At 45.1% G+C, this 25,398-nt stretch overlaps 1 protein-coding gene and 1 long non-coding RNA gene across 4 annotated transcripts in view; both read right to left on the bottom strand.

The window, feature by feature from the left end:
- Nucleotides 1–25,398, bottom strand: part of SLC24A3 (solute carrier family 24 member 3) — a 502,919-nt gene that overhangs the window by 228,085 nt on the left and 249,436 nt on the right. The window lies entirely within an intron of this gene.
- On the bottom strand, nucleotides 20,252–24,521 carry LOC122237272. The gene is made up of 3 exons (XR_006215615.1): nucleotides 23,875–24,521; nucleotides 21,836–21,961; nucleotides 20,252–20,547 (listed from the first exon to the last, which is right to left on the bottom strand). It is a non-coding gene; the product is annotated as an uncharacterized LOC122237272 (long non-coding RNA).

Genomic DNA, 25,398 nt, shown 5'->3' with positions numbered 1-25,398 from the left:
TAACTCTCTTTTGATTGGCTGCCTTCCCTTCCCGTCTCACTTCTTGACTCTCCTCCCTGGATCATTTCCCAAATAAACTTGTACTCGAATCTGCCTAAGGACCTACTACTGATGAACCCATATTTAGACAAGGGAAGCTAAGAATTTTGCACTTTTTCACCTCTCCATTTCAACAAGGGTTAGTTTTTCCAGCAGAGGGCTCATCCATATTCAAGTGAATTCCCACCCCCCGCCCCCAATAATGGCAACAGTTATCAATGGCCTTATTTCTATTCATTTACATGGAAACGATGCATCCTGCTTTGTTGACAGCAGTGCAGAAACACCCAGCCCCCAAATGCAGGTTGGAAGACTGTCTGCCCCTTTTTGATGGTGCTGAAGTTGGTCCAACACACCCATGAGAAGCTCCTTGATTTCCACTTCAGAGGTCTTTTTCTCATATCCATATTGGCAGAAGATTTAAAAAAAATCATCCCACAAGCTTTTCTCCTGGAAGGGAAGAGACATTCTTTGCAACTAAAGAACCCCAATCATTAGTTACCATAGACTTTTGGCCTGGCAAGGCACTGAAATGTAATTTGACGAACTGGAAACATATTTCTTTATCAATAATAAAAAGCCATGGCATCAGTGTCATTCATGTCTCCCAGCCAGTAGCTACTGTGGAAAATACAGTGATCCCGTGACTAATGTAGTGTTCTCAGGCCACAAACATGGCAACACATAGGAGGAGGCCTATCTGTAGGGACAAGAGCCTACAAACCTGTATTTGTTGCTCATGTGGGATTACCATGGTTGTGTCGGTAATGAATCCTCATTAAAAGATATGGGAAATTTATGGTAAATAGCCCTGTGGTGTTCATGCATTTCACGGACTGCTCTGTTCTTCGAAATGGCCCTTGGTGCCAATGTCAGAGAATGTGTGGATGGATGAAATGGGGTCTGACACAGGCGTTGAATGTCTCATGCTCTCATGTCTCTTTACTGATCCAGAGAAATTCAGACCAACAAGCTGATGTGCACAGAAACCCACTAAATAGCTCCTTAAGAAGATGCACATTGTTAAAAGAAATGCCCATTCCTCCTCAGCACCTTTGGAGGGGATGAGGGTGGATGAAAAAATTTTACTAGGAAAAGTGCAATTAAAACAGTTCTTTTTGGATATAATAACTTCCCATAGGAACCTACATTAGAAATTTCAGACTTCATGCATTTATTTTACAGAAGAGACTGGAGACTCCAAAATCAGTGATGTTTTTGAAAAAAAAATGTTACCCCATCAAATTGCAGAGTTAGAAGTAACCTTTAGTGTTCTATTGGTCTACAGATGGAAAGGTAATAACAGAAGGATTTGGTGAGAAGCACAGTTAAAGTTTTCCTTCTGTTTTCCCTTTAAATAGCTATTTTTTTCACGTCACCAAGATGATACTCCATGATCATCAATTTCAGGGACAGAAAATAGATCTCCTCTCACGTGTTCATCAGTTGACTAGTAATGGCTGACTATTAGGCTGAGTCTTAGATGGGGTTCAGTGTGGCAGAGGATCTTGATCTATTTACAATGTCTGTCATGGTTATGGGAACGGGAGTAGGGGCATGTATGCTTCTTATTTCCCTTCACTGAAACTTTGCTGACAAAGTCCTAAAATGAAAGAATAACTAGCACTCCTTGCTCCTGGTAAAAATGATTACTGCCATAATTTCCTTTGTTCTGCACCTCTTTTTGAGTATCACCCATTTAAATTATGTTGGGGAAATTAGAAATATCTCTTTTTTTAAAGTTTGTTTTATTTATCTTGAAAGACAGAGAGAGAAAGAGAGACAGAGAGAGAGAGAGAGAGAGAGAGAGAACGTGCAAGTGGGAGGTGGGCAGACAGAGGAGGAGAGAATCAATCTCAAGCAGGCTCCACACCATCAGCATGGAGCTGACATGGGGCTCAACCTACAAACAGTGATATCATAACCTGAGCCAAAATCAAGAGTCAGATACTCAATTGACTGAGACACCCAGGCACCCCTAGACTTCTCAATACACTCTCCCAAAAATATTAAATATATTCAAGCAGATGTATTAGGTTGTTACACACTTTTAATATAATAGCTTAAAATCTTGTCTATAATAATGAAATAATTGTCAAAAAAACCCTCACAGTTAATTGCAGGAAGAGATGTAAATAAATAGAAAAACTACTGGCTAATTCAGCTGGTAAAATACAAGCTGTATTTACTCCTCATTTAGTACTTGGCAACTTCTACCTCTCCTTGGAAGAATAATTAAGATGTTACCTGGAAGAAATCATTCTCCCTTTTATGTTACCATATATTAAATATTAGATACCTATGGTTTTGGTTCAAAACACTCAAGAATCTTCTAATTACATCTGAAACTCTTTTAAGGGTAGGGATCACTACCCTTGTTCGATCACTAAGTTTGTATCCAAAGTCTAGATTCCAAATATGATGTCTCCATCTGAATGAAATATAAGAGAAGAATGTAATTAGTCCAAGACTAAAAGTAGTTTTCTCGTATCAATTTTTCCTTCATTTCTTTTGGCCCATCATTGGGCTGTGCTGATGGCACATTATAGTTCCGAATGAAACAGACTAAATTCCTTCTGTCTTCACAATGTGCTCTGTTCTCCAAACTAGGCTTTTAAGGGTATAGATCAAGAGTAGGAACAGGGAAGATATCTTAACAAGGCCACTGTGCTGTCTTGCAGTTAGCAGAGCAAGACTGGTTACAGTTTAGAACAGGCAAGATTAAAGCAAAAGAATTTAGAATCTACTTGATGCGTGTCTAGTCATTTTTGATGATATATTTGACTTCACAGATGATGCACTGAGGAGACTCTGGATTCTGTTGTCTTCCCTGGAAGAGCTGAATTTGTTCTAGTAGGACAGAAGATTACTGGAAGGTAATCTCTACTGCTGGTTTTAGGCTTTTCTCTAACAAAAGTCTGTTCTGATTATGCTCTCAATCCTGGGATGTGGTCCCCATAGGATCTGAATGGAAAGTCTGAGCCATTTACCAAGCCCCTTAAAGCACTAGGGACTTCAACTCCAGAGTCTGTCTCTCCAGAGCTGGGTGGCTCTGAAATCTCTACTCAGAAATTCCACACTTTTAGCTGTTGTGGGCCCCCCTGCTGCTCGGTGTGCCCCCAAGCATAGATAGTTCAGGGGTAAGTCAGGAATGTCAAGGGAATTTCTATGTATGTTTTAGGGCTCCCTCTCCATGAATCCTCCCTTTCTGGAATGCCCCCCAATTTCTAGCTCCTCCAGGTTCTAATCTCAGATGCCTCAGCCCAATAACATCACTGCTTTCCGTTCCAGCTCTATCCTCCATGCACACACTACGGAGTTTCACAGGGGGAAAGCTGACAGATGTGGTTTCCTTCTTTCAAATTTCATACTCCTTCCATACCTCGGGCAGAAAATTTACAGTAAACTCAATTTACATTAAAGGTTCAAAAAACTTGCTATTAGCCACATTAAGTTCCCCATGGAACTAATGTAGCCTGAAGTAACCATGCGGCCCAGTGGTAAATAAGGACCCGGGGAAAGTGAAGGTCAGTGGTGTAGACTGGAAAGACTTGATAAAGGGCTAGGAGGTAATCTAACTGCACACTAACTTCTATCTATAAACCAAGGATTGGACAAAGAGGGTCCTCAATACAGGAGCTTAGGAAGAGATACTGCAGCATTCCACAGCCCTCAACTACAAATATTTCAAGGTCAAGGCAACCTAAAAAAACATCTGTGGCAGTTCTGATGTCTCTGACAGGTGATACCCGAAGGCTCAGAGGCAAGAATGTGTGTAAGGGGACAAATGATATTGGAAACCAGTTACCGCCAAGGGAATGAAATCATGTTCTACTTCTTTCAGAGTCTGGAGGTTCTCTTACATGTTTCCCGTAAGTGTCAAATTTTGACATTCTACATGAGGTTGGCAAATTGAAATTCACAGCAACAGAAGGTAGGTGTTTAATAAGTGCCTTTCAAGTCCAGACAAATTTGTGAAGCTTCAGAAATAGGAAAGAAAGGTAGGCAGCAAATAAAACTTCTGACTAAATCTGGCCATTACATCAAGCACATAAACATATTAGTGTTTAACTTTCTTAAAAGGGAGAAAAGGAAAATCCTGCTAAATTCCTTAATTTGTCATGAACAAAATAGTAAGTACTACAATTTCTGTTCAAAGGAAAGTGGAAAGGTATACACGGAGGAGGGAGAGGTTCCTCTTTGTTCTTGCCCCTGAACCCCATCATATTCCCTGTTACAAGCCAATGACCTTTCAGTCCCCTGTCAGAATTTAGGATTTTGTGTCATTGATGGCTAGCTTATGTCTTTCTAGGTGCTTGCATGTCATTGTAGGATTGTTGGACCTGAAAACACATTGAAAGAAATCCTTAGAGAAACCAGCATAATTATTTTCAGAATAAAAATAATGCAGAGGCAACATAAATCTTATGATGCGTTAACCTTAGTCATCATATCACAGAAGCCAGATGCAAATGTACATATTTACTGCATAAACCAGGACAAATCTTAAGCTCGTTTGAGAAAAGGCCAGAGAAAATGAAGACCCCCTTGCCACTCTACCATCCAAAGACTGGTTTCACATGTACTCAAGGATGCTGGTGTGCACCTCACCTGATCTGCTTGGACAGTAAGTTCGTGCAATGGGTGAGTAAAAGAACTTAATGGATTTCCAAAGGCTAGAAGAGTTCACATCATTACTTCCTTCCATCTCTTCTCATGTAAGCCTTGAATTTCAGGGCATTTCATATAGATCTAAGGACAAAAGCTATGAAAATAATTCTCTTAAAAATGACCCTTTTGATGTTTGAGAAACATGGTTTTGTTGTTGTTTTCAGGGAGGTATATGAATAACTTTATTATTCTAGGAGAGACTCCAATGTTTAAGTTTTCTTGTCATAGCTCAAATAAGCAGGACCAGACTGTCATGGTTATCTGCATAAAAAAAATCTCCAGTCTCCTAGGTAACAGTAAGATGGGGAAACAGGCAAAGGGGCTGTTTTTCAGTCTGAAGATGGAAGCTGCAAATTCCACAAGGGTCCTGGACTGAGGAAACAAGATCCTGCCTACTTGCCTCCAAGAGGTTGGCTGTCAAGTGCCCATAGGTACAAGGGCTGGCAACAGCAGTGTTCTCTTTCCCTGAGTCTATGACACAGAAGAAAATTGACTGGCTTACTCTCAGAGATTTCCAGCAAATGGTTCTTTCCAAAGATACAGGGTTCCTTTGAGAAAGATTCAAGTACCAAAGGGACTCTGATTTCTTTATGATCACAGTTGCGTCCTGTAAAGGATAGCATGCTTTTCAGGGACACAGATGTGCACACAGATGTTCCCTTGTCAATTTCATTCAAGGATGCACAGTGCAGTGGTTACATTTGCCAAGCTGCTCTAACTCTGGCAGAGAATAACCAAGAAGTATACAACATAGCCTTGCCCTCGTGGAGTTTATAGACCCGTTGAAGAAGCCAGATCTAGGTGCACAAAAACACAAATTGGAAGATAGTAAAAGGCAGGCTATACACCCCCCCAACACATATATATGTATGTGCACACACATCTATCTGTATGTGTATATACAGTTACACACATAGGTATCATATACACACTTATTGCCACCTAATGACTATTCTAAAAAGTAGTGGCTTAAGGCAACAAAACTTTTTTTACTATGTCTCACATTTCTGGGGGTAAATGGCCCTTACTTGGCTACTCATGAAACTGTAATGACTTAGAGCTTGGAACTGGAAACGTGATTCCTACTCACTGCCTTTCTGGCACCTGTGCTGGGGAGTGTCAAACACCTGGGGGGCTGGAACTGCTTGGGCTCTTTGTCCTCTCTTTCTGTTTCAATGTGGTTTCTCCACATGGTCTTTCCTCAAGGTCTCTCTGGCATGAGTACTTCTCACATGGTGGCTCAGAGCTACAAGGCACAAGTTTCAAGACAGAAAACCAGAGGAGGAAGTTGTATGGTCTTTTACAATCTAGCCTGGGAAGTCACACAGAGGGTAGTTAAAAGGTATGGCAAGCTTCAAGAGGAGAGGAACAAGATTCTGGAAGAGCACATGTCCTGGAGTTTATCACTGTGACCATTTTGGAAGATGCAATCTGCCACTACTTACCTCTATCTGAAAATGAGAACTACGTATATGGCCATATTTACAACAAATATTTATCTATATTAATATGAATCAGACATTGAATGGTACTTGGGGACAGGAAGAAAAGCGCCAGCATGAGCCAGGGCAGTGAAGGCTGCATGGGTGAGTCAGATGTGTGGAGACTTACAGAAGGAAGGGCTTACATGTCTACAGAGGAGGCATTCCAAGTGTACAGGAAGCAGAGACAAAGGTACGGAGGTGGGAAGGAGCAGAGCCATTTCCTGTTCTAATGGGGTGGGTACTGTTCAACATGTTTCTCCTTGAATGAACAGCCAAGTTCTCCAGGGGAAAGAGGTACTAATGTGTTAACGTATCACCATTTCCCTTACATGATCTTTCCTAATCCTCATGGCTATCCCCAGAGCTCTGCTTTGCAGAGGGGGAAATTGAGGTCTAGCTCACAAAGCAAGAACGATCCTGGGGCCAGATCTAAGTCAAGTGCCCTTTCTTCTACACCCCGGTAGCCATGTTTTCCCCCAGGCTCAGAGAAATCAAGCACGTGCATAAGCAAAGTCTAGCTTTTTGTTTTGTTTTGTTTTTCCCAAAGGAAAAGGCTTCACCCAAAATCTAAGAAAGCACATGGGATTGCATTGAATTTCATGGTGCATTAGAACCCAGAATGGGACCCAAGACTAAAATTGGCCAGTTTTTCTGATTAGCCTTTTACTAAGCCTAGGGCTAGAGAACATAACTCTGGCACGTGTTGGGATTCTGCCCCCCTGCGGGCCTTGTGGTGGATAGCTTTCTCCATCTAGGGCTTCCTATTCAGACAAAACGGATTCCTACCCCTTCCACCAAAAAGGGACTGGTTCAGAGTTCTGCCTTATTTAAATGCTGGAAATGTCTACTTGCATCTTTTTTTATACATGAAATTTATTGTCAAATTGGTTTCCATACAACACCCAGTGCTCATCCCAACAGGTGCCCTCCTCAATGCCCATCACCCACCCTCCCCGCCCTCTCACCCCCTATCAACCCTCAGTTTATTCTCAGTTCATGTGTTATAGGCCGAAAACGAACTAGGAGTAAACTCACATTTTTCTGCTATCTAAGATACATCCTGATGGAAAGCATGTTGGCAACTTTTGCAGCAACTCTACCTGTGCCCTAGAGCCCCACTTTATCATTTGCACATTTTAAGGCCATGTGATGCTGGTACCCCAGTATCTGTTTGGTGTGCTGGGACCCACAGGGGTAAAGGCAGAAAAGAGTTGCTATCAGGGTTCCCGAGAGATCCCAACTTACAACAGAGTGAGGTTTACACTGTGGGAGAACTGAGGGTTCTTCCTCCTATAAACTCCTCTGGAAGTTGCTAGAAGGAAAGTGAAGCAGTGTTTGTGCTTTAAGCCCCTGGCTGCAGATCCCTTTGCTGTTTTCCTTCTGTCCCTCCCTGAATGCTTCCACATCCGACAAGCCAGCACCTAGGGCTCCCTAGAGCTAAAGTGGCTATTGTAAGTCTCTGCTTGACACTGAGTCCTTCCCCTGTCTCCTCCTTCCTTGGTCCCACCGCTCACTTTCTACCAGTTTTTCCAGGGAGCACTTTCAAAATCACTTTCGCATGAACGCTCATGCCAGGCTCAGCTTCTGGGAACCTAGGCTAGCCCAGGAACCACACAAATGCTGCTTCTTCCACAAACATTCCCTTGATCATCCCAAAGGAATCCTGCACTAAATCACCACAGAGATTGGGATCCAGACCACATGAGTGGAGGTTGGATGGGGGGCGGTGGGCAGCAACTTGTTCCCCACACCCCTGGCTATGGGTACAGCATTGCACACTCTCCCTTCAAATGACAGGGCCCCAAACAAGCCACACACATCACTCATCAGCCTGTCAGTTCCTAGGGAGTCTATTTGAGCTCAGCAGACCAGCGGTTTTTTTCTACTGAGATTCCAGCATGCCTACAGGTCCTTGCTGCATGTAGATGAGCTGGCTGGCGTTTAGGACAAAATGATACTAGATGGGACTTGCTCTGGGAAATCACTGGCGAGAAGGGGAGCAGGCCAGGCGTGAGGCAGGGAATGGAGAGCCGCAGAAACAACTACCCACGGCCAAAGTTTCCATTCCCAGTGCCAGGTGTTGGGAGCCAGGGGGGTCCCAGGGGCACGTCTGACTTGTCTGAACCAAGAGGCGGCAGCAAGACTGTCTTCTTACAGGGTTTTCACTGGTCTTGAACACATTCCAGATGTTTCTGTGTTCTCCTGTCACATCATTTTTTAAAAATTGTTTTTACCAGAAAGCTCAGATCCAAATAGTCAAAAGAATAGAATCTGTGGTTTTATCCTGGTCCACTGGAAGTGGACACAGACTCGGGTGACAAGAGAAGACCCAGCCCCAAATCTGAGGTGCTGTGGAGGAGCTGGGCATTAGAACCTCATGGTACGAAAGAAAGTGGCAGCTTGGGTTGGAGAGTGGAAAAGGCTGGAATTTTTTTGTGACCATTTCCAAATAGCAGTAAGGTACAAGCTTGAGAAAAAGCGAGAAGCATAAGTAATGGTCAGGGGCAAGTCTAGGCACAGTCAAGGGAGGAAAGTCTTGAAAACATCTTCCACACAAAAGGTATGGACCACACACATGTTGGCCAACCTTGCCTTTCCTTGGGGGAACTAGACTGCCATAAAATGTATGAAATCAGCTCTTTTTATGCCCTCATTTTTAACAAGCCTGGCTGAATAGCTGAGTGGCTACGTCCATGGCTGGTGGTGCTGTATGCTGGGGAAGGCAATAATGTCTGACCAGCTATGCACTAACTTAGGCATCTACTCTCCTCCCCATCCCTCTATAAAACATGTCTAAAACCTGCTAAGGTATAATGTCTTGGAAAGGGAAGTGAATCTCGCAGACTGATGAATGGTGCTGTCTTGTGAAGGTAACAAAAAGCTTGTGGTTTGATCACACCCAGTCTGTATGAAGTCAAGCAGGATAACAGGGTGACTGTGTACCACCAAAGTGGACAATTTGATGTCCGCTCAGGATTTCCTTCACCCGGGCCGGTGCACCCAGCACCCAGTGCTGAGAATGCCGTCGGCTAATGGCTCTGTGTGCCTTCTCCAGAGAATCGCTCCGGGTGAATGCCTGCTACCTCACCTTAAGTGCCTGGAAGACTAAGTCCTCACGCCAAGAGTGAGGTGTGGTCAGTGTCCCGACTCAAGTTGGGACAGCTCCGTGCTGCTATTCATGTGCCATGGTCCTGTGGGATCAGGCTGAGGCCAGTCTGCGGCTGAGAACACAGCTTTGTTGACTTATCTTCCTGCCTAATCCTGCTTCTCTTGCCCACCCCCCCCCCTGAGAAATCTCGAGCAATAAGTCCCCTGCACAAGGATCTCTGTCTTGGGGACTCCCATCTAAGATAAACCCTTGGGCTGGCTTTTGCCGGTAAGACTCCAAGGGAATGGGGCATCTCACTGAAATGGAAGAGGTACACCAGCGGGAGAGGGGAGTCCCTGTGCACTCAGGATGCCCTGAGCAAACTCTGCCTCTTTTAATCTCTCCAAATCACTGCAGCCCATAACTGGGCCAGGGGTTCTAGCTCCTTCTGTTCCAAGTTAAGGCCCCGGGCCTGAGAAAAGTTGCTGCCCAGGTGGTATGCCCTGGAAACTGACCCACAGCATGGAACCAGATTCAGATTTGGCACCACAAAAATTATTTTCCTTCCCTCCACCCCCCCCGCAAACATCCGTGGAACAGTTAAAATTGGGTAGGATTTCCTTCCCCCAAATCTCCCTTTGAAGTTTGCAGATGGATTCTGGGAAGGTTTTATATTTTAATAAGAAATTTATTTCCCAGAAGATTCTGTCACTTGGAAGGTAATGAGTTTGGATGAAACCAGGAATCCTTGTCGAGATGCCCCAAAGATTCACGCTTACAAAGCTTTCCTCGGCTAAGTTTGTAGCTCTTGAAGACAGAGCCCTATCACCACAGGAGGGCTTCTCGACTGCAGGACTCCCACCTGGAGGAGGGTACTGCTCTCCTTGAAGGATGAAAAATGCTTAAAATGTTTTCCACAAGCACAGTTGATTGAGTGGGAGGGACAGCGCTTGGGCAACACCGAGGTCTAGATATTCGGATAACACAGGCCGCATCTCTGCTGTCAGGTGAAGGCCTGGTGGGAGAGGTCACGGGCACAGACAGACGCCCATCAAAAGGAAGATCAGCAGCCTAGAGTTTTCTCTCCCTCCATGCAAATCTATGCCCCAGGCCCTGGGGAGGCTGCTAGTTCCCACCCGGAAGGAGCGTGAGCTATTTTAACTTGGAATGCAGCAAGCCAGGCCAAAGGAGCCACAGCCAAGAGATACAGTATACGGCAAGCATTTTCCCCACAAACCGTGTCTCTTGTGAGGACCCAAAGAGGCCAGCAGCACAGTGGACCGCCTGTAGCTCGTCCCTAATCAGCCACATTTCAGTGTTTTGGGAATGGGAGGGCTGGAGTGGTGGGTGAGCAGGCGGTTGGCATGGCCAGTGTGCTCCCAACACTGACTCCTGACCCCTCCAGGTGTTCCCATTTTCTTACTGGTTCCCCTGCCCCAAGAAACTTTCCAAACCTCTCCCTCTTCCCTTCCCCTACGCTCCCCACCCTTACACTCCAACAGTGCTTCCCATTTCCAGATTATTTTACTCTTTTATCCTCAACCTGGTCTGGAAGAGCGCAGAAAAGAGCAAATGTTGGTGAAGGAGTGGACGCCTGACTATTACAAAGAATGGTTTTAGTACTTGGTTTATTCATTCAACAAAAATTTTGGAATTGCTACTTTGCTCCAGGCACTGTGTTCACTAAGTGAACAGGCAATGCTTTCCCTGTTTGCTCATCTTTCTTTTTAAAATTTTTTAAATTTAATTTTATTTTTTTATTAAATTAAAAAAAAAGTAAGTTTATTTATTTTCAGAGAGAGAGAGAGAGTGCACGTGCGTGCACGCACGAGTGGCAGAGGGGCAGAGAGACGGAGACAGAGAATGCCAAGCAGGCTGTGCATTGGTCAGCATAGAGCCTGATGTGGGGCTCAAACTCACGAAATCATGAGATCATGACCTGAGCCAAAACCAAGAGTCAGATGTTGAACCCACTGAGCCACCAAGAGCCCCCCTCTTGTTGTTGTTTTTGTAATACATCAGTGTATCATGTGCTGCTATGTTCCATGGTTTTCAGGTCCTCCCAACTGAGATGTCAGAGATGGGATCTGAGGTGGTGACTTGGTGTGACCCACTCAGGGGACCGGAAAGAGAGTGAGACGATGACAAAGAAATAACTCCCCCCCTGTAAAGCGTCCCCAAACAGCTGGTCATCTGGTCAACTGGTACTGATTCCTGTCACCATGATGATGAGGCCAGAACCAACCATTTAATTCTGAAAGCTACCCGCCAGCCCAACCAACAACCTCAGGGTCCAGAATAATTCTCTGCCTGGGGTCAGACACTGGCAATCAAAAGCATCACACGTTATCAGAAAGATTAGGAATAACGTACTCATAACTGCTCTGCAGGCTATGGGGCTGTTGAGGTCCATCGCTGTGGCTGGACAGCATCCTATGAACGAAGCGCATGCAGCAGGAGTGCCTGGTGTTTTTTGGGGAGACATGAGATGATATCGGGCCATCCAAGAACAAATTATGTCAATAGTTATATAACGCTTATTTTAATGTTATGATAAAAATATCTGTGTTCGTTTATGAGAGATATATAAGAGCACCTTTAAAAATAAATTCTTTAATTCTGCATTGATAGTGTGTCAAAACCTTTTTTTGTTTCTTATGAGCACTGAAATTTACCCAAAACTGTACTGTCAGAGTATTCCCAGGTGTCTGGGTGTATATGTTTAGGCAATAGTGTTTATTGTGCAATCTTGTTCTGCTGCTACAATTTAGGAATGGATTACAAAGAGCAGTGCACATACACGATTACTGTAAATGTATGTACAGGTGCTTGTCCATGACTGCTTTTCATCTTCTCACCACAAGTGAATTTTCTTGTTTGTGCACTGGAATGATTCAGGAGCAAGTGACTGTAACTGGATATATCCACAGAAAGGGACAATTAACTATCTTACAGGGAATTTTAGCACACAAATAAACTTCTAACTCTATATACTTGGGGAATCTTGTTCTCTACAAAGCTGAGAAAATTGTCATTGTGATTTAGTAAAATAAAAACAAAATTCTTGTCGGGAGTAAAAAAAAATCATTTTGAAAGTTTAAAAAGTTCTAAAAGTTGAAAAATTTAAGAAAAGTGTATAAAGGGGTGCTTAGGTGGCTCAGTCGGTTGAGCGTCCAACTTCAGCTCAGGCCATGATCTCGCAGTTGACGAGTTCGAGCCCTGCGTCGGGCTCTGTGCTGACAGCTCAGAGTCTACAGCTTGCTTCAGATTCTGTGTCTCTCTGTCTCTGCCCCTCCCCCACTCATGCTCTGTCTCTCTCTGTCTCAAAAATAAAATAAACATTAAAAAAAGAGAAAAGTATAAAGAAAATAATTGTCCATGGCCAACATGGGATGCAAGTGGCTACCTTGGCCTCAGAATATAAGGGTCAGAGGTCCACAGTGACTGAGGTTACTACTGTGGGCATGGAAGACAGTTGGCTTAGCCAATTTGGGAACGTGGCACATGAGGCAGGTGCTGCTAGGGAGGGGAACACTGAAGAGGCGTGGGGGGCATGGGGGGGAGGCAGTTGGTGGTGGTATGCCTGGCATCCAAGTACCAGGCTGGCAGTGAGGACCCATCCTCCCTAAGGAACAGCAGGGCCAAGTACATGTGCTTTGAAGGAGGATTGACATAATGGAGTTATTAATGCATGGGAAGTGGGGAAAAGGTAAAACTGAATTTTATTGAAATTCCACATTTTAAAATAGGAAAAACACGCTTTCTGCTCATTGAAAAGATAAACAAAGACAATCCAAATTTTAAAACTGGAAGTGGCATGACTGCCACTAGAGAGCGGAGGAAGGAGAGAATCTTTTGTCCCAGAGCCAGTCATTTCCCTATGTAACATCCGTAGATGCACATTTCTAACACCTCTGAGGGAAGGCAATGAGCAAAGGGGAGGAGATTAAGTCCCCAAATCCCCCTGCAGCAGATCCCATATTGTTTTGTGCAAAGAGCCCGTGCAATCTTGTTTCCTTCAGGAAAGGGGACATGGAAAGTGGGGTGTGGAAAAACCAAATAGAGAAACAATGCTCGTTTTCAATACCAGTGTCTTCTGTAAAATCTTCACCCTACCCTCCAGATCTTACAGCTCTGACCGTGTTACTCACTGAAACATTGTCTTTTAGCAGACTTCCAGGCTTTCTCAGTGGTTTAAATACGGTGTTCTTGGGGCACCTGGGTGGCTCAGTTGGTTAAGCATCCAACTCTTGGTTTTGGCTCAGGTCATGATCTCATGGTTCATCAGTTCGAGCCCCACTTTGGGCTCTGAGCTGGCAGCATGGAGCCTGCTTGGGATTCTCTGTCTCCCTCTCTCTCTGCCTCTCTCCCTCTCTCGCTCTCTCAAAATAAACATTTTTAAAAATTAAGTAAGTATGATTTTCTTGAACCTTTTTTTAAAAAAGTAGTTAATTATGCAGATGATAGTACCTAGATATCTCTTTCCCGAGAAAACCGGTAGTTCAGTAACAAAGTCAAGGACCCTCAGGCTGATTCGCCTCTCTCTTAGGCTCTGTGGATGGAGTGAGTGTCAGGAGACATTTTTAAACTGCCAGCTTTCTCAAGAGTCTGAGAAGAGTTTCTGCCCTGGGGAAGTAGACCAGAATCCACGTTCTCAATTCCCAAATGGCCATGAACTGTGCATGGGGGAGGTGCTACTCTGGGCTCAAGATTGAGTTCCATCTCACTTCCATCCATAGGGACAGATGGGAGGATAGGTGGCCTTTGAGATCAAGAGGACAGTCTGAGTGAACTGGCAACTGTTCATGTGGCCAGTCTGGGGCCACTGATGATCAGGTAATGTGGTTTCTATGATCCCTGGCAGTCCTTGGAAGTTTATAAAGTTAGAAAAAATATAGAAATTCAGAATCACATGCACACACACAAATGACAGAAACTTTATTCCCAAAGACACTTCCTACCACCTTCTACCCAAAGGTTCCAAGAGCTACTGTTGGATTCAGAAAGAAAATGGGGCAACATTAAACTCTGTTACTCAGTATGGGAAAGGGAATGGCACATTCCAGAGAGACAGCTACCTACCACGTGTTAACATATAGGCCATCAAATAAAAAGACCACATGTTATAAAGCACTAACACTTTTCTGGACATAATTTGATTTTTATTCCATGCTCAAAAGACAGTTTAGGACCCACAGATCCTCAGGGCCAGTATTAAACTCAACAAGTTAAAACTTTACTGACAAGCACCTTGGTGCTTTTGAATAGTGATTTCTGGCTGATAGAATCCTGGAACAACACCCCACTTCTACTTTGCTTCCAAAGACCCTTGACCTCCTTTGAAAAAATTGGGGAAAAATTCACAAAAGAGCAAAATCTGTAAATGTTCAGAATATAACTACCAAAATTTAGGTGTTTACTAAATGTAAATTACTAACTGAAAACAGAGGAATCGAGCCTGTGTAGAATATATTACTATGGGGTTTACTTAATTTTCTTGAGTCATGTACTATGTAATCATGTAGTCATGATTTCTCTGCAATCATAATTAAAACAATATAAAATAAAATGCAATACTTGCTATTAAAACCTACTTAATGTTTATTTTTAGTTTTGAAACAGTGTGCACAGGGGGGTGGGCTGGGGGAGAGGGGGACAGAGGATCTGAAGTGGGCTCCGCATTGACAGCAGAGAGCCCAATGCGGAGTTCAAATTCACGAACTATGAAATCACGACCTGAGCCTGAGTTGGACACTTAACTGACTATGCCACACAGGTGCCCAAAACCTATAATCTTAACTAAGGATTCTGAAACATTCATGTTTATGTGAGTACATACATTGAGAAAATAAAAAAGCTCACAGAGTCAATGAGTCAATCCTGTAGAGAAAGGGACTTGTGTCTTTACTTATTAGTCCCTGTGAATGGGACTGTGAGTCTAATAATTCTTCACTGCATCACAGGATGATGCAGAATAGAACCCAATCCATGAAATTCTCTAACAAAATACTGTCCTGGTTTTATCCTCCTATGTTAAGACCTCTGTATAACTTCTCCGACTAGTCCTGGGAGTGCTCAAGGCAGGAAGGAGGAGGTCCAATCAATCCTCAGAGGTGAGCAGGGAACAGAGCTGAGGTTAGGGGTCCAGCTCAATGCTCCAAAGCACTTGCCCTCTGACCTGTTTGGCCCAGAGGAGGGAACTAAGCACTGCCTGAGGCCCCGTGATTGCAGCTGTATCTGTGGGACAGATGCCAGAGTAAATAGGAACAGTCACATTACTCAGAGCATGCTAATTTCTCTTGCTTAGTATACGAAAGTCTTCCTTGGTGATGCCTTCCCATCCCCGTCAGTCTCTGGAGAAGGGGGTATAAGGATATAAGGATCTGTTTTGGGCTATGATGACAATAAACATGCAGAGAGGGTTATGGATACATCCCCCAATTAAGCCTAAATTTGAAGAAGGAAATAACCCACGTATCTAGCCTCATCAGTAAAACACAAACAAAATAAAACTCTGTAGGGAATTTGACAAAAAAAAAAAAAATTGAAGCAGCAGCTAACCACAAAGAAAAATCATTCTGAGAGGCTTGGAACAGAGCTTTGTGACCTCAGGGTGGTATCAGCACCTTGGGGATCAGCAAGTATTTCCAGAATTCAGTAGCTTATCTCATCCTATAAATTCACTGGGAAGTTGGTGTGGTGTACAGATCTTCCTCCTTCCTCTTTTCCACTCAGTAACTGACTAGGTTTAGTGGCTGTGACTGACTCAAGATGGAACTTTTTTTTTCTCTTAAAGTTTATTTACTTATTTTGGGAGAGAAAGAGAGAGTGTGAGTGGGGGCGGGACAGGAAAAGAGGGAGAATCTCAAGCAGGCTCTACTCTGTCAGCACAGAGCACATGCAGGGCTCTATCTCATGAACCATGAGATCATGACCCGAGCCAAAATCAAGAGTCGGACACTTAACTGACTGAGCCACCCAGGCGCCCAAAGATGGAATTGCTTGATGTCTTCTAGTACTGATGCTCAATTGTGCCACCAGCTAGATTCAGTTCTCCAGAAAGCTATGGGTTCACCATGGTGAGTCATGGGTTTCCTCTGAGCCTCAGTTTCCTCATCTACCAAATCAGGCAAAAGACATTTTCTGATTTGGAAACTGTAAAGTGCTACTGTTGGCCTCGCTATTATTACTCAGAAGTAGTGATTCTGGTGCGAGGAAAACCAATCAGGTTTAGTCAAAGGGCAGTGAGGAACAAAGGAATGTTGAAAATGAAAATAATGAACTAATAAAGGAAAAGACAGAATGAAGGCAGAGTGGACAGAACCCCCCTTGTGCCTCTGGGTGGACACTAGGAGGATTCCCAGTGGCAGTGACCTCCAGGCTCGGAGACCACTTATCACATTCCCAAGCATTTAATTCAATCTAAGAGGAATATTTCTGGTATCTCCTGTGTTCCGAGCACTTGGTTCTATGGGAGATGCCAAAGGAAGGTTGTAAGAAAATAGTTAATTCTCCACATTTACCTAATGGATCTTCCAAACTCTTCTATGAAGAACGTATCCTTACTATTTTCCTCACTTCATAGATGAATAAGACTGAGGTTTAGACACTTAAATAACTGTATTCAAGGATCTGGAGCCAGAACTCAATCCCAGGTTTGACTGATCCCAGTGTCTATACTTTTAGCCACCATCCAAAGAGGCAGTGTCCATGGCAAAGACAAACCTTGACCATGGTTGCCTCTGAGCACCAACTCTGTAACACACCTAGTCACCGCCCCCTTCAAACTCCTCTGCACCATTGCCCCAGTCCCTGCACCTGTCTACACTGGACTCCTTGCAGGCAACAGAGCCCATTATCCAAAGCCCTTGATGGTTCACCCACAGGAGCTAATCCCAAATGTGGAAGGCAGCCCAGTTTGGGGAAAACAGAATGAGACAAATGGTGTTTATTCTAGCCACCTGGATGACACTCTCTGTCTCTCTCCCTCACCTGGAGGGAACACACCTTCTCCAGCCAACCCTTAAGCACCTCTCGGGGCCTCAGTTTCCAGGAAGCCTCTCTCTTCAGTCTTTAAGTCCATCACTGAATCTGTCCCAAGCTCCCTACTATACTCTTGGGCTTTTGCCTTCCAAGGTGACCTCAGAATAAAGCCAGAACCAGCCCTAACAGTGTGGACCCAACCTGGCCTGGTAGTTTTAAGAGGCTGGGCTCTGAGCAGAGAAAACTCCTCCCAGAGCTCCTGACGCAGCAGCTGTGTGTGCTCAGGCCCCAGGGCACTTGGCGAGGCCCCCTGACCATGCTGACCCACAGACTTCTCTCCTGCTCACGGCTGCTGCGACTGTGCGCACAAAGGGGGCGGCTCCTTAGGGCATTTGGAACGTCATTTAACCTCAGAGGCAAGACAAACAGCTGGCTGGTACAGCTAGTAAAAACGCTACCTACCCTTAAGATCTTGCCAAAAATACTCCAAACCCTACATTTAGGTTTGGTTAAACCATACACACAAAATCCCACAAGCCACCGAAATGTGATAGCAGAATTCTGTGTCCAGCATCCTAGGCTGGCTGCCTCTAGAATTTCTTTTCCTTTTGTTTCAACTGCAAATAACTCTTTTCCCTTTTCAGTCCCCTTTCCCACTGCTTTGGAAAGCCAGGCTCGGTCAAAAGTCTGCCAGGGAGCTTTTGCTTGTTAAATGTCAACTCCTGCTGCGTGGGTAGGAGGAGAATTATTGGTGACTGCGTGCAGGTGCTTCCTGGAGTCCCTAGTCAGTGGGACGGTTTGATCAATGAATCAGGACTGATCACTGGCCCTGATTTGCCTGCACTCAGTAGTCATTAATTACAAGCAAACAAGCAAATCATTAGTAGGTAACTTCTTGCTGCAGAGCCTCGATCCTTGAAGTGGAGACAAGATGGTGTGCTGACACGTGGGTTCAACCAGAAGGCCGGGCTGGCTCTGCCATGCTTCAGAGAGGGGACGACCCCAGCAATACCACAGTGCATTGCTGTAACCCAGCACACTTCCCATCTGCTAAGCTGGTTTTCACACTGAATCATAAACTCTGTGTTTCCATTTGGTGCACAGAATTTCAGAGCCTTGCACTGGCTGAGCCATGTCCTCAAACTCTGCCCAAGGGTCCTTCCTGATCTCCAAGGTCAGGGGCCAGAGGAAATACCTCAGCAGAAGAGTTCTTATTGTCCAGAACATTTCAGCAAGGTATGGGTCTGTCCTCATGGAAGGTTAAGAACAACCTCTAAATGGAAGGGAAGAAAGACTGCCCCAGGCTTGCTTCATTCATTCATTCATTCATTCAAGTAACATCTGTCAAACACCTGTTATGTGCCTGCCATCTTCCAGGCACTGAGGCACAGGGAGATTAGTAACTGACAATTTAATTTCACCAAGGAATACAAAGTTCCAACTGTGATGAGCACAGGAAGATGCTCCCTGGGACTCGAAGTACCTGTGAAGGGATGGAAGAAGTAGGAGGGAAACAGGAAATGAGTACAGGAAAAACTGGTAAGACAGAAAGCCCAGAAAAGCTAGGGCGGGAGTGAGGGGCCAACATGTGTTGGTGCAATTCAAGAAGGATAGTGAGGCTGGAGGGGACAAAAGTAGGAGTGTGCTGAGAGAGGTGAGGTGGAGAGGGAAGTGCCAGACCACACATACCAGGTGGGCCAGGTTAGAAGTGCTGCCCTGGGGCACCTGGGTGGCTCAGTCGGTTATGCATCCAACTCTCGGTTTCGGCTCAGGTCATGATCTCACGGTTGGTGAGTTGGAGCCCCATGTCGGGCTTTGTGCTTTACGTGGAGCCTGCTTGGGATTCTCTCTCTCCCTCTCTTGCTACCCCTCCACCACTCATGCTCTTTCTTTCTCAAAATAAATAAATAAGCATTAAAAAAAAAAGAAGTGTTGCCCTTTATCCTTGGGAGCAATGGGAAGTTATTTATGCATTTTTCAAAAGGGAGGCATGATGACTTTCAACGTGTAGAAGGATCACTCTGGCCATCGTGTGGAGAGAACTGGAGGGGACAGAAGCCATGAGGCCTACAGCACAGTCCAGGAGAGAGAAAGAAGTGCTTGGCAGTCCTGTGGAGGACGTGTGGCCAGATTCGAGAGCTCATGAGGAGATACAGCCGCAGCGACTGCTAGTGGATGACACGGGGTGTGAGGCACAGAGGCTTTAGGAGACATCCAAGTTTCTGTCTTCAGCAATGGGTGGGTGCACAGAGAGAGAGTGCACCTGCGGCCTGGTCCGGGAGGAGGACCCAGTCAGGGAACAGTCAAGGGGTCAGTTTGGACGTGTGGAGTGTAGCACACTCCCTTCCCAGGAAGGGGTGCTAGCCAGGTGTAGAACTCAGAGGAGAGCTGTGAGGGCAGGGGCAAATACAACAGGCCCTAGTGCCCCCTCCAGAGAAGAAGGTCATGTGGGAAGGTCACCTAGTGAATGCACACTGGCCATCTCTGGATGGACCGAAACGCTGCCTTGACTTTCCAGACTTCTCCAGTGAGCCCCCTTGGACATTCACTCACTATCCCACCAACCCCACTTATCCTGACTCAGACCTGCTCTGTTCTCTCCCATCTCAGAGCTACCCAGTAGGCTCTCATCCTATATCCAGGATGAACTGGCCGGGCTACCAAATCCCCAGGCACCCAACTGAAAAATCAGAGTTGGCTCAAATTTTCCTGACCCTTGATGCCGTCACCCCAGACCCAGCTTTCTCAGCCCCTCCTCTCCATCCCTACCAGGTTCTTCTCAAATTCTTCTCATCCTACAAGGATGGATTTTCAGTAAGGTCTGAAGCCAGGTCTCCTGGATTCTCATTCTAACTCCACCTCTTACCAGCTGGGCAATGTTGGGCCTCAATTTCCTCATTTAAAATTGTGACTATTACCTCGTTGGCCACTCCTCACAGGCAGGAGCTATTTCTCATTCATATTTGACTCCTAAGCTCCCCTTACAAAGCCTGAACCTGCTCTGTAAATGACTGCTCTGTCAGTGAATATACAGCAACAAGAGATTTTACAAGTCTGGGCATACAGTAAGTAGTGGGAAAGGCAAGCATTTCAAACGTTCCTGTCAAGAACCCAAAGTATTTTCAGAGGCTTTTTATTAAACAGGGTAGTCAATACACATTTGTTGAATTCTACTGGATTCTTCTTATATTACTTAACTCAGCTGTGCTGTTTCAAAGCCTTCCAGAAGAACACCAGAGCCCCAGTGCCAGGAAAGATAGGTCTTCCACGACACAAATGTTCCTAGACAATAAATGCAACTCTCAGATTGAGTCCACTGACCCAGGGAGTTCAGGTAAGTTGACATTTCCTCTTGGGAACTTTTCCTTCTCCAACACCCACACACAATTGTGAGGTCTACAGAATGCTCTGAACTCCTCTGTGAGCAGGGGCTCAGGAGCTAAGTGGACTAGCTTTCCGACAAAGGCAGAGAACCAAATCTAGAGCTAAGGACTCTACTACCTATCAGCTAGGCAACCTACCAGGCAGTCCCTAATGAGGTAGTACAATAGTGCATTTCAAACTGGGTACCATATTTTTTTTTCTTTTTGAAAAAAGAAGAATTCAGGCAGCTGTGCGTCCAATGATGTAAATATAGTTCCCAAGGCAAACTTGCTAAGGTGTGTGAAAATGGGTTTGGGAGGCAGAAAGACCAGTGGGGAGTAAAGCGAAGCCTTCCATGAGTAACTATTCCATAGACTCATCAGTGATTAGAACCCTCCTCTAGTCCAAAATTTCTGAATGAGAAAATGGGCCTGAATGAGAAAAGAGGGGAAATGACTTTCCTTAGCTCACTAATCTTAAGGCCAGACACTCATGCTCCCCATCTCCTAGTAACTGCAACTTCTTGAGGCATGTTTGTGCAGACACCTTATCACAGTGCACTGAGCAAATTTAAGTCTGAAACAATCAACAGAAGACCAGTACGGTAATGGCACCATTAATGGCTAAAATGTTCTTGAACTTCCTTAGCCAGAGAAAGCTCTTTTTATGCACTTCCTAGTTTTGGTAACCACCATATGAGTGTGTACCACAACTGTCCTTGTTTTTCTGAGGCAGGAATTGAATCCAACAGAGTTTGGGCTGTCCACCCAAGCAAGCAGGTACAGAAGCCAAAGCCCCTTAGAATTTTCTTTGAAGATCCTCAAAACCTGAGTGTAACTAGTACTCATTAATATCCCAACTGTGCACCCTGAGCCCTTACAGTCCTCATGTAAGAGCCTGAGAATCTCCACTCCAAGGCTGTCTCCCATCATGCAGTTGGGACAGTGGAACAGACTAGAGAGCTAGGAGTTAATGCCTCAGGGACAGCCCCAGCCAATGACAGGTGGGAGCTGCAGGTTAAAAACCACCTCCCAGAGCTCCCCAGTGGGACTGAACCCCACCTGGTTGTTGACACACCTTCCCTTCCCTTCCCTTCCCTTCCCTTCCCTTCCCTTCCCTTCCCTTCCCTTCCCTTCCCTTCTTTCTGATTTCCTTCCCTTCCTATCTCACTTCCCTACTGCCCACCAGGTTTCCTGGGGTCACCTACCAGGTTAACCTCCTGCACTTGCATCTTAGCCCAGGGTCTGCTCCTTGGGGAACCCAGGCTAAGACTTGAATAGAAATAGGAACAGTCTCTCTCCATATCTGTGAGAACAGAGAACACAGAAGGCATCTGAAACACATAAAAGAGATGTCAGGAAAGCCAGTCAGGAGGGGTGGTCCACAAACATAGATGTGGAATAATTACCAAGCCAAGAACAGCTGTGTGCAAAATGGACAAGAGTGAAAGACTCTGGCAATGAGCAGTTAATCTGAGGACCTGCCTGCAGCCAGTCATTCCTGAAGAAGGTGCTGAAACCCATCAGATGTTGGCAGGAAAGGAAGCCGCGTGTGCAGTACGTTAGCTGTGGAATAATGAGGCAACCCAAGCTATGACCCTCTCTGGGCTCTGATCTCTCCACGCAAGGGTAGCCAGTCAATGAACCCAGCCTGGGCCTGTGAGAAGCATGGGAGAATGCCACACCATCCTCAGAAACCTGCAACAGGCTCCAAGACAGCAGAGTCCTCTTCTGAAGGAGGAAACAGAAGGTTCTACAGCCAGGGCATCCACAGTGCTTTGCTCCCTAAGGACACTTGGTGCTGGCAACCGAGGCCACCTGTTCCCGCAATCAGCCAACAGGAGTTGATTGTGCCAGGCACAGGGCTATGTTTGGGGACACAGATGAACTGGATTTAGTTCTCATATTCAAGATACTCATGGTTTATAGTTCCTTGTCACACAATGGGAATGACCAGGTGAGCCTGAACTGATCCATGGACAGCTCTTACAGAGCATCAAAGCTCTGGAGTAACTCACTGCCCTTACCCCAGCTGGTAAGGAAATGTTCACCCTTACCCCAGCTGGGCTAAGAAACACGGCTGGTCACGCTGAGTGCAGTCACATTTGGGGTACACTGTAGCTTTCTGAGCCTGACTTCTCAAAAAAACACAGTGGATCAAGGGCTGTGGTCCCTTCACTTCCCTCCTAAAACATCTTTGAAATTAAGGTTCAGAAATGCTTTCCAAGGAAGAAGGGGGTGTACCTGAACCCCAAGGATATTCTCCACATCAGATATAAGAAAAAATCATGGCATAAAGGATTGTGCCAGGAAGAGAGGCAGCAATACATTTTGTCAGCTGATTTACAGACCTGAATCAGGTCAGAAGGCCACTTCTGAAATAAAAAATAGAGTCCTAAAGATGCATCTGTTGTTACGGAAAATCGATAAGGCCCTGAGCCTGTACTTCATTTCTCCCAGGAGTGGGAGGAGGGGTGTGTCATTTATCAAATGCAGGAAGGCTGGGACAGGACCAGAGGCAGCCATACAAGGTCATCCCCTGGCTCCCGATTCTGACGGACAATCTCTGGATTCAGATCACTAAATGAAACCTCTACAAATAATCAAGATGACAGATGGCAATAAGCGAGAATGACTGAAGACTTCTTGCTGGCCCCGTGGATGGGATTCCTGAAGGCCTTCCAAGGGAGGGAATTAATACCCAGAGACCTGGGCATTCTGTTTCTCTGTAGGGTTTTTTTTTTTTTAATCCCCGCTAAAGGCTCTCTTGTGAAAATACAATCACATTCTTTCATTTACTTCCAAAACTCTCAAAGTGCAATATTAGTAGTTTAATTTCTTTTGGCATCAAGTCTAAATGGCTTTATATTACACAGATTATATATAATATGCATACAATACAGAGTGTATGCAGAGTTTATACTATCTTTGTGTATTAGGCTGGCAAATGGGAGAAACTGTGGGAGAAGCAAGAACATAATCAAGCCATGTGCCTTAACCGTGATGTAGAACACTTGATTTTTAGGCATGTGGCATGTGGTACTCTCCTGACAGGCAAAGCCACCTTGGTCAAGGGGAAGCTAACCTGTTGGCTGAAAACATTCTCTGATACAACAACTATGGCACCTGTATAATTCTTAACTCTGGGTTAAGCACTGCTTTTTCCCTGCAGAGTCCTTCTAGCACAGGCATATTCTGTAGAAGAGAAACTTTGTAATTCAAAAATACTTCCAGGTAATTAATTTACCTGCTATTAAAATTCCTTTCTGTGGATTTCGCTTGCCTTCAACTGAACTGGCAATCCAAGGTCCTTCCAGTTGCAAACACCTGAGTCTTTCTCCTGCATTTGTCATTCCTGCCAAAGGCAGAGACACCCACACAGGTTCAGGACAGAAGGTCTAGAATCATTTGGCCTCCTCATGCTTGCCCCAACCCATATCCAGCCAGCTTCCAAATCAAGAGGCCCATTTCCTGCCAAATTTCTTCTTTCCATCGGGTCTCCTTTACCCCAGCACCACAGGGGGCGGATCCTTGGGAGGCCCACCTGGTTGTGCCATTATACACACATGTAATGTTTCTCCAGCCAGAAACCTTCCTTTTTCAATCTTCCCTGCTCACTTCCACCCAGAGAAGAACCCTGTCTCAGCTCAACTGCCAACCGAGTGGGGGCCACAGTGCTTACCACAGTGTTCTATATACTCCATGGCTGCGTGTCCCAGTCCATGCCCCAGCAGACACCCCGGGGGCTCATCCACAGGAAGGAAATGAGCCTTCACCTGGCACTGTCATTTCTGCCTCACTCAGTTCCTAAAAAATCCTGTAAGGTGCCCAGAAGAGTCAAACAGAGAAAAGGAGGATTAACTGCTGGCATCCCTCCTCCAGGAGCTGCCTTTGGAATTCCTTGTGCTCTGGATTCCCACAACTGGACGATTACACCCCTGGTTGCTCCTTTCTCCTTGCTGTGAAGGCCACACACTCTCTATTGTGTTTCCCTTCTCTTCTGAAGCTACGGTCCACAAGCATTTCCCAAGCCTTCTCCAACAGTGTATTACAGAATTTTATGTATTTTGGATAACACCCCTTTATCATATCTGTGTTTCGCAAAGATTTTCTCCCAGTCTGTGGCTTGTCTTTTTATTCCCTTAATGATGTCTTTCAACGAGTCCAAGTTTTTCATTTTAATAAAGTCCAACTTACCATCTTCTTCTTTTCATGGATCGTGCTTTTGGAGTCCTATCTGAAAAGTTAGCGCCAAACCCAAAGCCACTTAGATTTTTTTCCCATGTTATTTATCTTCTAGGAGTTAAAGTTTTGCATTTCACATTTAGGCTTCTGTTTCATATTGCACAGCAGGAAAAGCAAAGTCATTTGCTAAGTAGTAAGAACAGCAGGACTGCCTTTTTCTGTCTTTAATCAAGACTAGGATTTGCATCCGAGGCCAGCTCAGACTTATCATTATTAACCGCTAGCATCTTGGATTTATAGCAATAGCTCCTCAAAATGAGGCTCTGGGGGCATTCACGTAACCAGCTGCAATTCCAGCAAGAAAGAGCATGAAAGGGCAGACGGTTCATACTCGCCCATCTGTGAGGGGTTTGCTTGGGTCTTGGAAAGTGGTGGGAGAACAGGGAGGGTCTTATCTATCAGTGAGACGGGACTCCAACTTGAGTCTTCCCAAGTAAGTTACCAATTTCCCCACGCACTTTGATAAAAATCCTTCCCTTCTGCCTTGGTCAAGCCTGTTCCCTTTGTTAGAGACTAGGTTCATGTC

This window comes from Panthera tigris, chromosome A3 (assembly GCF_018350195.1).
Source record: "Panthera tigris isolate Pti1 chromosome A3, P.tigris_Pti1_mat1.1, whole genome shotgun sequence".
NCBI lineage: Eukaryota > Metazoa > Chordata > Mammalia > Carnivora > Felidae > Panthera > Panthera tigris.
This window is presented reverse-complemented; position numbering and strand designations above follow the sequence as displayed.